Source organism: Choloepus didactylus, chromosome 21 (assembly GCF_015220235.1).
Source record: "Choloepus didactylus isolate mChoDid1 chromosome 21, mChoDid1.pri, whole genome shotgun sequence".
Taxonomy (NCBI): Eukaryota; Metazoa; Chordata; class Mammalia; order Pilosa; family Megalonychidae; genus Choloepus; species Choloepus didactylus.
In genome coordinates this window covers 26,244,461-26,255,574 of record NC_051327.1, presented here as the reverse complement: position 1 = coordinate 26,255,574, position 11,114 = coordinate 26,244,461, and positions in this window count along the sequence as shown.

Genomic DNA, 11,114 nt, shown 5'->3' with positions numbered 1-11,114 from the left:
TTATTTTCACCCCATGCATGTGAGCCAGTGCTTATTTTGACAGATTGGCACATTGGGCAGCCTGCTGGTCATGCACCTTAACTTACCTTTTGCCCAAAGAAGTTAGTCCTCTTCCAGCAGGCTCCAGCCGGTGAGCTTCCCGGGAAGATCACGTCTCAACAGAGAAAAGAAGTGCAGATGCTGCACGTGAAACGTTCTTCTCAATTCCAAAATGCTGTAAAATGGGGTGCTCACCCTGAAAACCCAAGCAGAAGGGTGAGCAGCTACGGGAGCTGCTTTCCCCTTCTGCTGAGGAGCCAGGCATGAGGGAGGGGCGCAGGGAGAGGGGCTCAGGCCTGGGCTTCCGGGCAGAGGTCACCTTGCCATTCGGCTTCACCTCACTGAGGTGGCCAGGAAGGGGGCAGTCGGGAGCGGGGGGACCCTTGCCTGCTGACCGGCTGCCATTGCACCGCCGAGCACCTGGGTGCCAGATGTGCTGCGAGTGTGTGGCCGCCACTGGGCAGCGGCTCTTCCCACACGGCCGCTGCTTGGCTCAGCCAGGAAGGGGCGGCAGGAGCTGGAGCCCATCTCCCCCATGGTGCCATCTCCTCCTCGCACCCCCTGGGCCCGCTGCCCCTGTCTGCCTGGCGGAGGTTGTTGCCGATGGCCCGGCTTGGAGCCATGAGCAGCAGACCCGGGGCCGAGTGGACCGCGCAGGCCTCGGTGTCCGTGTAAATTCATTCTGGGGAGGTTTTTGCCGCCAACAGGGACTGTGAACTCCCTTCCCGTGACGGGTGGAACTGGGGGCACGTTTAGGGCAGGGAAACTCCGCGGTGTGATTGGTGCCGTGAGGGCAGCACAGGGACCTGATGCGACAGTGAGGCTGCACCACGGGCCCGTCAGCTGTGACAGGTGCCCCACGGATGCAGGACACTGAAACAGGAAACGTGTGTGCAGAGGGGGGACATACGGGGACGGCAGGCTTTCCGTGTGCTTTCCTGTAAACTAAAACTGCTCTAAAAATAAACTTCCTGGTTTTGGAAAACCAGGTGGACTTGGGTTGTGAGCCTGAGTGTCTATGTCACTCACACACATGGGCCTCAGGGGCGCACGTCGAACCGTTTTCCCAGGACTGGCTGGGGGTTGGGGCTCAGCCCAGCGGCAGAGGGGGACGCGGCTGCGGGATCAGCAGGTGGGGTCTGCGGTCGTGGGTCCGCACCAGGTCCCAGGGAAAGAGGGGCGCCTCCAGGGAATTCCCGGGCCTGGGGTCTGTGTGGTACCGCGTCTGCAGGGCTCCCTTCGAGAGCTTTCTCCTTCCTGCCTTTCTGTTTCGCGCTCAGGAGAAAGTCAGGTTTTCCAGTAAACGCAGGTCGCTCCTTTATTTGACGGAGAGCAGTGCCCTCTTCCCAAGGCTTCAGGGGGTGAAGGGGGACGGAGGGCATCAGAAAGGGCTGGCCGCCTCCGCTTCCTTCTCCTCCCCTCTAACACGTCCCTTTCTGGTGTATGTCAGGTTTTGTTTTGTTTTTTTTCTGGGACAAGGAGGCCGGTGCCGGCCAACAAAAACTCAAAGAGCCAATCAGCCAGCTCTGGACCCTTCTTTGGGCAGGAACCCTTCCCCCGGTGACTCCCCCTCCCTGCCCGGGCCCCTGCTGACTTGGTCTCCCTGTAAACCACTCCCCGAGCTAACTGTTCTCCCGGAGCTCGCCTCGGTGAACTGCTCTCTCTCTGACTTGGCTTGTTCCCCATTTGAAATAATTTGGAATCAGCTCTCATATTTTTTGCTTTAGAAAGTAGTAAAAATTAATTAATCTACAACTGCACTGATAGTAAAAGTTAATAGAAATTTTAATAAAAATACAACCTCAATAAGCTTCCCTATTGTTCTAATAAATGCAATAGTAGTTTAGAACTGCAGATAAAAAAAATTAATAAAAAAACTGTAGCTAGGGACCATGAAGTTCAAATAACGGGGCCCCATCTCTTTTCAGTTTGTTCAGCCACTGGGGTGAGAAGATGCCCCAAAGTGCATTTCATGCTGTGCATTGAAAATTTTCTTGAACCTTTAATCCTGCTTGTTTGGAGGCTTGTTTTTAATTATTCAGATATTTTTATCCAATGGGGGGGGTGCTTGGAGACAACTCCAATAGCCAAGTGTCTTGGGTCCCAGGGTCGCCATGATAAACACCACAAACTGGGGGCTTGAAGCCACAGAACTGTCGTCTCTCGCAGTCCTGGGGCCAGAAGTCTGAAATCAGGGTGTCAGCCGGGCCGCCCGCCCTCTGGAACCTGTAGGAGAGGATCCTTCTTTGTCTCTCCCAGCTTTTGTAGAAGCTTCTGCGGGCAACCCTTGGTGTTCCCTGACTCGTGGGTGCATCTGCGTCCGCTGTCACACGGACTTCTCCCTCCCGGGGTCCCTGTTCTCATCTTGGAAGGACACCAGGCATGTTGGATTAGAGTCCCTCTACTCTAATTCCATCTGCAGTGACCCTATTTCCAAACAAGGTCACACTCGGAGTTACTGGGGGTTAAGATTCAACACCAGGTGCCAAAGATATGGTGACTTTTCTCAGGAAAAGGGCAGAGAGAGGGTCAAGGAAAGCTGAGGCAGATGTGGCTCTGGGCACAAGGCAGGACAGACTTTCCCACATCCGGGAGGCCCTGGTCCCTGGGTGGGTCCTGGAAGCTAAATGCTGTTTGCCTGATGGGTTTTTCTTTCCAAGACTGTGACAGAAACAAAGAGGATGAAGGAAACCACTGACCCCGGGAAAAACAAAAGCAGACCTCACTTTCCCGGATGGGATGTCAGGCCGGCGGCCCTCCAGGGGCCTTTCTGCGCTGCGAGGTTGACAAGGAGCTCCTCTCGCAAGAGGGGATCAGATGCCAACTGGGTTTGTCATGAAACTTCTTTAGGAAATCTCAAGGGTGGGCATTAGAGAAATAACACCGGTCAGAGCCCAGGCGTTCAGAGGGAGACCTGCTCGGTTTGGACATTATCCACCTGCCCGGTCGCTGGTGTGACAATAAATGGCCGTGGTTCGAGTGAGGCAGCATTTTATTAAGACGGTGCAGGAAGGAAGAAAATTAAAGTGACCGAGAGACGAAAACGCACACTTCGTTGGCTTTAATGCAGTCAGCCTTCTCCGCTGGTGGCCACAGGTAGAATGGGGCCGAAACGGGGGGCAGACCGTGCTCTGCCCTGGTGGCGACGTAGGGGAGGCGGGTCGAAGTGGGATCGTGAGGCGTGGGGAGGCCGAAGGTGAGCAGGCAGGTGGGAGGGACATCAGCGTGTCACCTGGTGCTCCCACCTGGCACCTCCCACAGAGCAAGAACAGAAACGACAAAGCTGTACGTGTGGAGGGGAGCAGAGGGGAGCACAGGGCACGTTTTAAAAATTGTGGCAACAGACAGACGTATATACACATATACGTATGCAGACAAGACATAAGATTTGCCATTGCAAACATTTTTGTTACTATTCAGGGTCATAAATTATATTCCATCAGCTGGGCTGCCATCACCACCTTCCATGACCAAAACTTCTCCATCCCCCAAACAGAAACTCTGCCCCCACGAAGCACTAACTCACCAGCCCCCTCCCCCGGCCCCTGAGCCCCTGATCCTCTTTCCTTCTCTATGGATTTGCTTATTCTCAATATTTCATCGAAGGCGAACCACCTGACTTGCCCTTTTGTGTCTGGCTGCTTTCACTCAGCATGTTGTCAGGTTTCCTCCATGTCGTGGTGTGGATCAGAACTTCATTCCTTCTTACGGCTAAGTAATATTCCGTATACGTTCTGGCCACATTCTGTTATCCGTCATGTCGGGGGGCACTCAGGCTGCGTCCACCGTTTAGCTTTGTGAACACAGGTGTGCCAGCGTCTGAGTCCCGCTGGGCAGACAGTGATCTGCACCCTGAGCGCCAGCAGATGGGACGACGGGGTCCTGGCCAGCTCCCCTCGGGAGCTCACTGGGCACGCGGGCGCTGGGCGAGGTGGGAGCTCACCCTGAGGCTCCGCTCACCAGCCCCCTCCCAAGTCCCCTCGGCGCTCCTGGGCTCTGCAGGCTCCCGGAACTCCCTCCAGCTCCTCGGCCACCAGAAGTTTCTGTGTAATTCCTGCCACATCCAGAAGTTTCTGGACAGTCTTGGAGAAAACCCGCCTCACCCGAGACACACTTGGACAGGCCACCTCTCGTCCCTGCTGCCGACTGAGTGGGGGCCCAGGCCCTCCCTGGCCAGGACACGTGCTTTTCAGTGGAGCCCCGAGCTGTCCTCAACTCCCTTTTCTGTGTCTCCAGAAGGAGGCGAGAATGGCCAGCAGGAGAATTAGAACAAAGCACATTGGGGTGAAAGGCATGGAATAAAGCTGGGACAGTGGTGTTGGGGTTTCTCTCGGGACCTGCTCTGTCCCGCTCGTGGGGACCTCAGGCTGTTTAAACCCAAGTCGTGCTCAGTCGTGGAGCTCAGACCTGCTCAACAGGTGTCTGAAACTGTTCCCTTCTGTAGAGGAAGACGAGAGCAGCTGCCCCTGGGAGACACGTGGGACACTTTAAAAATGTTTCATTATGGAGAACTCTGAACACGAAGAGATAGTATCCTGGGTCCCCACGGCCATCAACAGTGAGCTCATCTCCATCTTTTTAAACTCAAGAAATCACCAGGCCCCAGAGAAGGCCACGTAGCGGCCGAGCCGAGGCCTCCACGTTCCTTTAGCAGCTTCTGCCCACCGTCCACCACCATGAAGCCGTTCCGTCCGCACATCCGGCTCAGCCGTGCAGGGCTGGGGTGAGGGGGTTGGGGCTGCATCATCGGGTGGGGGGCTCCGAGAACGTGCACCCAGGTCCCTCCATCCCAGGGCCCTCGCTGCCTTTGTGGAAAGATCACCTCGACTTTTGCAGAATCTGCCAGAGAGTCTTTTAATCCAGCGTTTCCCGAAGTTAGTGTAACACTCCGGGCGGCAGGCGAGAGGGCATGAGGGGTGCACAAATTAACGTTTTCTGTGTTGGTAACTGTACGTTCAAAAAAATAATCGGCCCATCAAATGCGTCATTCCGCGGATTGAGTCCTGTGACAAGCCTGAGCTAAACAGCAATTCTAATTAAAGTTAACTTAAAGAGGAACATAAAGTGAGTAACAGTGTGTGGATGTGATGTGGCAGAAATCGAGTAACTGAAATTCGGGGAACACCGAATCCTAAAGCGCTTTCTCCCTGGGGAGCCCCTAGCAGCCAGGCGCTGGCCTGTTGGACAAAGATGGCCTCGGACGCCAGCCCTGGATGCGGCCGGGCCTGGGTCCGCGAGGGACGAAGGAGGGATGGAGGGAGGCACGGAGCCACGGCCTGGGACAGCAGATGCCCCAAACGCTGCCCTGGCTGACAGCCCCCTCCCCGGGCGGCCCCTTCCTCCGGGAAGGCTCAGGCAGCTGTCCCGTGAGGGAACCACTGCCGTGCCCAGAACCCCCAACCGAAGTCCCAACCCTGCGACACCCCTTCCTGATGCCCAGCAGTCCCCGGGCCTGGCCGTCCTCGCACGTGGGCTCCCAGGGGAGGGCGTTGGCGGGGGCTGGCCCGTTTGGGACAGGGAAGGTTCCGGAATGGAATGCTGCCTAGTCCAGGGTGCCGGAACAAGCCACCCCAGGGCGTTCGGCCACGGCCCTCCCTGTAGAGTCTCCCACGTGCAGCTGCCCATCCCGGGGCATCCCCAGCCACTCGCGCGCACTGCCCCCTCCAGCTTCTCTCTAAGATGCTGGACCCAGCAGAGAACTCTCCTCGAACCTCAGCCATCTCGAAACGGGGGTGCAGGACCCTCCTTCTGGATGACACAGCTGCTGCTGTCTTATTCAGGGGGAAACAGAGCCATGAATAAATACCAACAAAGTTCTGCCTGCGTCTGGAGCCCTCGCCCATGTGCTGACCCCAGTGCACAAGCGGCCGCCGCGCCGTCCCTCGCCCGGGCCTTCACTGAGCGCTGACGAAAGGGAGAGGCAGGGGTGCCTTTGGAGCCTTGCGACAGCGTGGCCGTGCACTGCTCGGAGGCCTAGAGCCCACAGCCAGCGGTCAGCTCCTGGAGGGCCTCTGCGGGCCTCCCCTGGGCCCTGACCCCGCGCCAGGCCCTGTCCGGCTGCGGAGGGAGCAGCAGCTTGCCCCGGTCCCGCTGCCCCAGGCTGCCTCTCCCTCCCTGCCCCTGAATGGTCCCGGAGGCCGAGGGCTTCCACTGCGTCTCGTGGACACCAGGCCCCTTGCGCACCCCTGGGGTCGGGTCGGCTGCCCCAGAGCCAGCCTCGAGCCCGGGGGAAGGCAGCGAAGCAGCTCCCAGAGAGCAGCGAGCAAGGAGGCCCCACCCCGGGCTGGCCGGGGAGCCTCTGAGCGGGGACGGGGTGCCCCGGGGTGGCCGGAGCTCCCCCAGGCCCGCCCCTCCCTCAGCGCGGGAGCCACAAGGAGCGAGCGCATCTCCTGCCCCCGGAGCGGGGTGGGAAGGCAGAACCGGGAGCTGTGGCGACTGCAGATTTAAACTCCAGCTTCTCCTCCGCGGTTGACGCCGACACGGCCCCTCCGGCCTGTACCCACGCAGAGGCTGGCACATCGCCTGCGGCCTCCTCCCCCCAGAGGTCTCGTCCTCCCTCCGCCCGGAGCCCGACACCCCCGGACTCAACTTCAAGTTGGCTCCGACCCCTGAGTGCCCTTGGCCCGTCCTGACGGCCGAGAACGGCTGACACCTGACGAGAAGGACAGGCGGGAAGGGCACGTCTCACGTTGCCTCTCAGGAGTTTCCTCAGAGCGGTTCAGCCTTCCCCAGGGCACAGAGCACAGGCAGGACTGAGCCGGGGGCCCGGCTGCACCCCGCTAATAAAGGAGGGTCCCGGGGCCTGTGGCTCCTTTCTCACCACTCACCCCTGCCTCAGTTTCTCTGCTGGAATTAATTAACAGACGGCCCTTTAACGGCCACAGGTGAGTGCTGAGGGGCTGCGGTCAAGCAGTCACGACACACCGTCGATCTGTTATATGAGATGAATTTCGTATATGAAATGTCCTATGTCTTTCCACCGCGATTCTATTTAACAAGAGCTGATCTGTGCAGTTTGGTTTCTTTTCTCCATCCGTTTTAATCTCAGGCTCAGGGTTATTAGCAGATAACTGCTCACTTCTACAGTAAATCAAGAGAACGCTCATTAGAAGCCTGGTGTGTGATTGCCAGGAGTTTGGGCTTTAAAGGATGGGATGAGAGGGAAGGGGGGGGGGGTGTTAAAAATAGGCCAAACTCAAAAATAGGTTTTGTTCAGGGAGAAAAACGAAATGGCATTTTCTGAACTGAGCAACCTCTTGAATGCCTGAAATTCAAATCACGCTTGGCGAGCGCACCAGAACCAGATTGGGCCCTGGGCTGGCGACGCGGCCCCGAGGCTGGGAGGAGGGGCAGCGGGCGTCCTCCCGGGGGCCACAGCGGGTCCCACGCAGCCCCAGACGCCCACATCTGACCCGAAGTCTCTGCCGGTCGGAGAGCCACCCTGGGTCCCTGGTGCTGGCGGTGGCGGCAGAGGGGCAGCAGTGACTTTGACAGCCTATCTGGAAAACGTTTAAAGGCCACGGCCTGGGCTGAGAAAGGAGAGAAAGGACAGCTCCTGCTCCCAGGTGGAACAAGGCACCGCGGCCCAGAGGGGAGAGGGTCTCCGGCCTCCCCCACCCCACCCCGTTCTGCTCTCAGAACACTCTTTCCTGGGCTGGTAGAATTTCTTTTTGCAAAATTATCCTTGCCTAATCCATAGAGATGCAAAGCAGATTGGTGGTTGCCAGGGGCTGGGTGGGGGGTGGGGTAGGGTGGGGAAGGAGAGCTGATGGGTACCGGGCATCTATTTGGGGTGACAGAATGTTCTGGAATTAGAGAGTGGTGCTGGTCGCCCAACTCCATGAATACACTAAAGACACTGAATTGTACACTTTCAAAGGGCAAATTGTACGGTGTGTCTATTGTATCTCAAAAAGCTGTATTTAAAAAAAATTACCCTTGCTGACTGCGGGTCTCTGCGGTGACTGAGCCCCTCTGTCTCAGCCTGTGCGGGCAGCACACACGGGGAGCTGGGGTACCCCTGGGGTTCGCGTTCATCTTTTGCTTCTGCCCTAGTTGCTTGTACAAGCTCCCAAATGCGCCTGATGTCCAGCACCCAGCCCCGGGCTGACGTCTTATGCTGGATCTGAAGCAGAGAAAGGCTCTGAAGTTTCTGAAGTCGGCTGAGAAAACTCCTGCAGGAGCAGAGTTGACGTGTGACTTGGGCTCCATCAGGGTGACGGAAGGAGACAAGGAGGACCCCATTCGCCCCGGACTCCCCTTTTGTCAGGCCGGCCACAGGCGATGGCGTGAGCGTGCCTGAATGACAGGCTGGGCGGTGGGGGACTGTGGGGGACCGGCCCATTTGGGTGCCAGGCAGCCCCCACAGTCTCCGCAGAGCCTCGTTTGTTCTTTCTCAGTCTCTCTATTTAAAATGTTTAATGCATTTTAAAAGCCAAGGGTCAGCCAGCAGAGTTAGAAACTGGAACCCCTTTCCCCTCACCTGGGTGCCCCCTCCTCCAGAGGGGACGGACGGGGAGCCTCCCAGGAGGACTGTCTTCCAAGAAAGAGCTGAAGCCGAGTCAAAGGGTCTGTGTTCATGGGGAGACAGAGTAAAGCTGGGTGGGAGGGAGGGAGAGGGGCTGTCTACACCTTACCAGTCACGGTGGGCCCGGGGACCAGGCACAGACTGCGCCCCACACCTCCGAGGCGTCCAGCGTCACCCCAGGCCTGCGGGCGTCCCCTGTGGGCACCACAGCCACAGAGGCTAAAGCTGGGGGTGCTCCCTGCACACACACAGGGAAAGCTCCAGAGGAAGCACCCTCTGCCTGCATCGGGGCCCAACAGTGGGTGCAGAGGCCAGGCTGCAACTCACCACACCCGGCCAGACCGGGGGAGGCTGCTGGGAGGGGAGAGGGCAGAGGGTGGAGGGGCCTCCCGGGCCTCCCACCCTGGCCTGGGCCCCCTGGCTCTGGCGGCAAAGGGGGACCCCTCCTCTCTGGGGCCTTTTAAGGGAGAAATGGGACCAGGCATGGACAGGCGGCCCTTGGCTCAGGAGCAGGTCGGGGCCTTTGTTCCCCAGGCCACCTCCCCGCCCACAGCCCCCCTTTCTCCCTGGAGGGGCGAGTGGAGGCTGCAGGGCCGGGGCAGCGCCGGGTGTCTCAGGCCGGGCTGTGGGGCCAAGTGTCCCCCCGCTCCCCGTTGGCTAGGGGCGCAGCCTGGGCGGGAACCCCGTGCGGGCCAGGCACGGGGGGCGGACACCGGGGAGACCCTGCGCCCACCGGGCCCCTGGCCTTTGTCGCGAGCCTCGTGCCGCTGGGTTAATGGAGCAGAAGGGGCGGCGAGGGGCGGCAGAAGTGGTCCCTGAAAGGGGGTGTCAGCGCGGGGCAACGAGACAAAGGCCAAAACACACACGGCGGAGGGGACAGATGGGGACGGGCGGGAACAATCGGGCGGCGAGTGCAGGGTGGGGCGGGCGGGGTCCCTGGGCTGTAGCCCCCTCCTCCCAGGCCTTCGCTCCCCACACTGCGCTGTGCACCCCACAGTGAGGGTCCCACGGTTTCCTGCACCCAGGGATGGATGAGTGAGGTGGTGGGTGATGGGGGGTGGTGGGTGATGGGCGGTGGGGGGCGTGGGCGCGGGGGGCCGTATGTGCTCCCCCTCCCTAAATAACAGGAGACCCGTCCGGGCCCGCAGCCCCACGTGGCCTCCTGGCACCCCCAGGACCCCCATCCTCCTGGCCGGAGCGCGCGTGCGGGGCCCTGTGGTCACCAGGCGGCGCTGTCCCCTTCTGAGGCCGCCGGCCGCGCTCCGCAAACCGGTGCTGTTTAATTAACGTGCAAATTGAGTAGATTAAATGACTCTAAATAATTAGCCACAGATCCTATAAACAGGATAACATATTTAATTAAGCAGCGATATAGATTCTGGAAACTGTTAATGTATTTTTAGAATGGCTGCTTAGATCTTCACTCCCCCCCAACTTCAAACATGTAACTACACCCATCAGTTCGTGGATAAATATCTGGAAACAAGATTATGCCTGTTAGCTTCAGCTAATAGAAATGTTGTTCTAACAGGAACCTGCACAGCCCCAGCCTGGCACGGGCAGCTCCGGGGGCTTGGTTGTGATGGGGTGGGGGGTGCGTGGCCCTTGGCAAAGGGGTAAGATGAGGCACAACAAGGGGGGACGGGAGAAGGTAAGTGAAAAATACAATCCGATTTCATTATATCAATCACATTTAATTGCCAATTTGTACAAGCAGTGGCCGGGCTGGCTTTAGGTAAAACTATTAGGCGACAGGCGGGGGTGCTACTAAAATTCTTGGTTAGTTAATTAGTGTCTGAACTGCGGAGGGAAAGATCCTCAGATTTACTCTCTACAAAGAGAGAGCAGCCCAGACAATTCATTAGGCAGGCGGCTTGTAAATTAGAGCTAAGTTAACCTGATTTCCCTTAATTAAAACATCTTTTCTCGTTTACGATGTGGATATAAGTAGATCTCCAGGGTTTTGAATTTTCTGCAACAGCAGATGGTCAGCTAGAAGCAGATAATAGTTAACGCTTTCTCTCTACCAGATCCGAACGACGTGAGCCGCTGGTCCATCTGAGGATTAAAAGGAGGGATAACAAAGAGCGTTAACCCTTCCGCGTCCTCCTGGCTCCCGGGGCTCCGAGAGAGGGGCTGGCCCGGCCCAGGGGACGGAGAGAGCACAGTGACGGGACCCCGGAGCTCCGAGGCCGCGGGAGAGGGGCCAGAGTGGCAGGGGAGGTGGCACCGGGCTGCAGCCTGCAGAGGGGGTGCTGACGGCTGGGGTTCCTGAGGGGGACAACCTGCAAAGGAAGGATGGGGCTCCCGGGGCTGTGCTGGGCGTCTGTCTGCCCTGTGTCCACCTCTGCGGCCCCGTGGGCGTCCTCACACGGCTCTCAGCTGCTTCTCTGAGGCCGGTGCCTTCCTCTCGGAGGTGGGAGGGAGAGTCTGCAGCCTAGGGGCCCCTCGGGGAGAGCCCACTGGCCTCTCGCCTGCCGGGGGCACAGCTCGCGGCTCCAACAGAAGAGAGCTGGGGGCCTGGGCCCAGGCCTCTGCAGCCACGCCG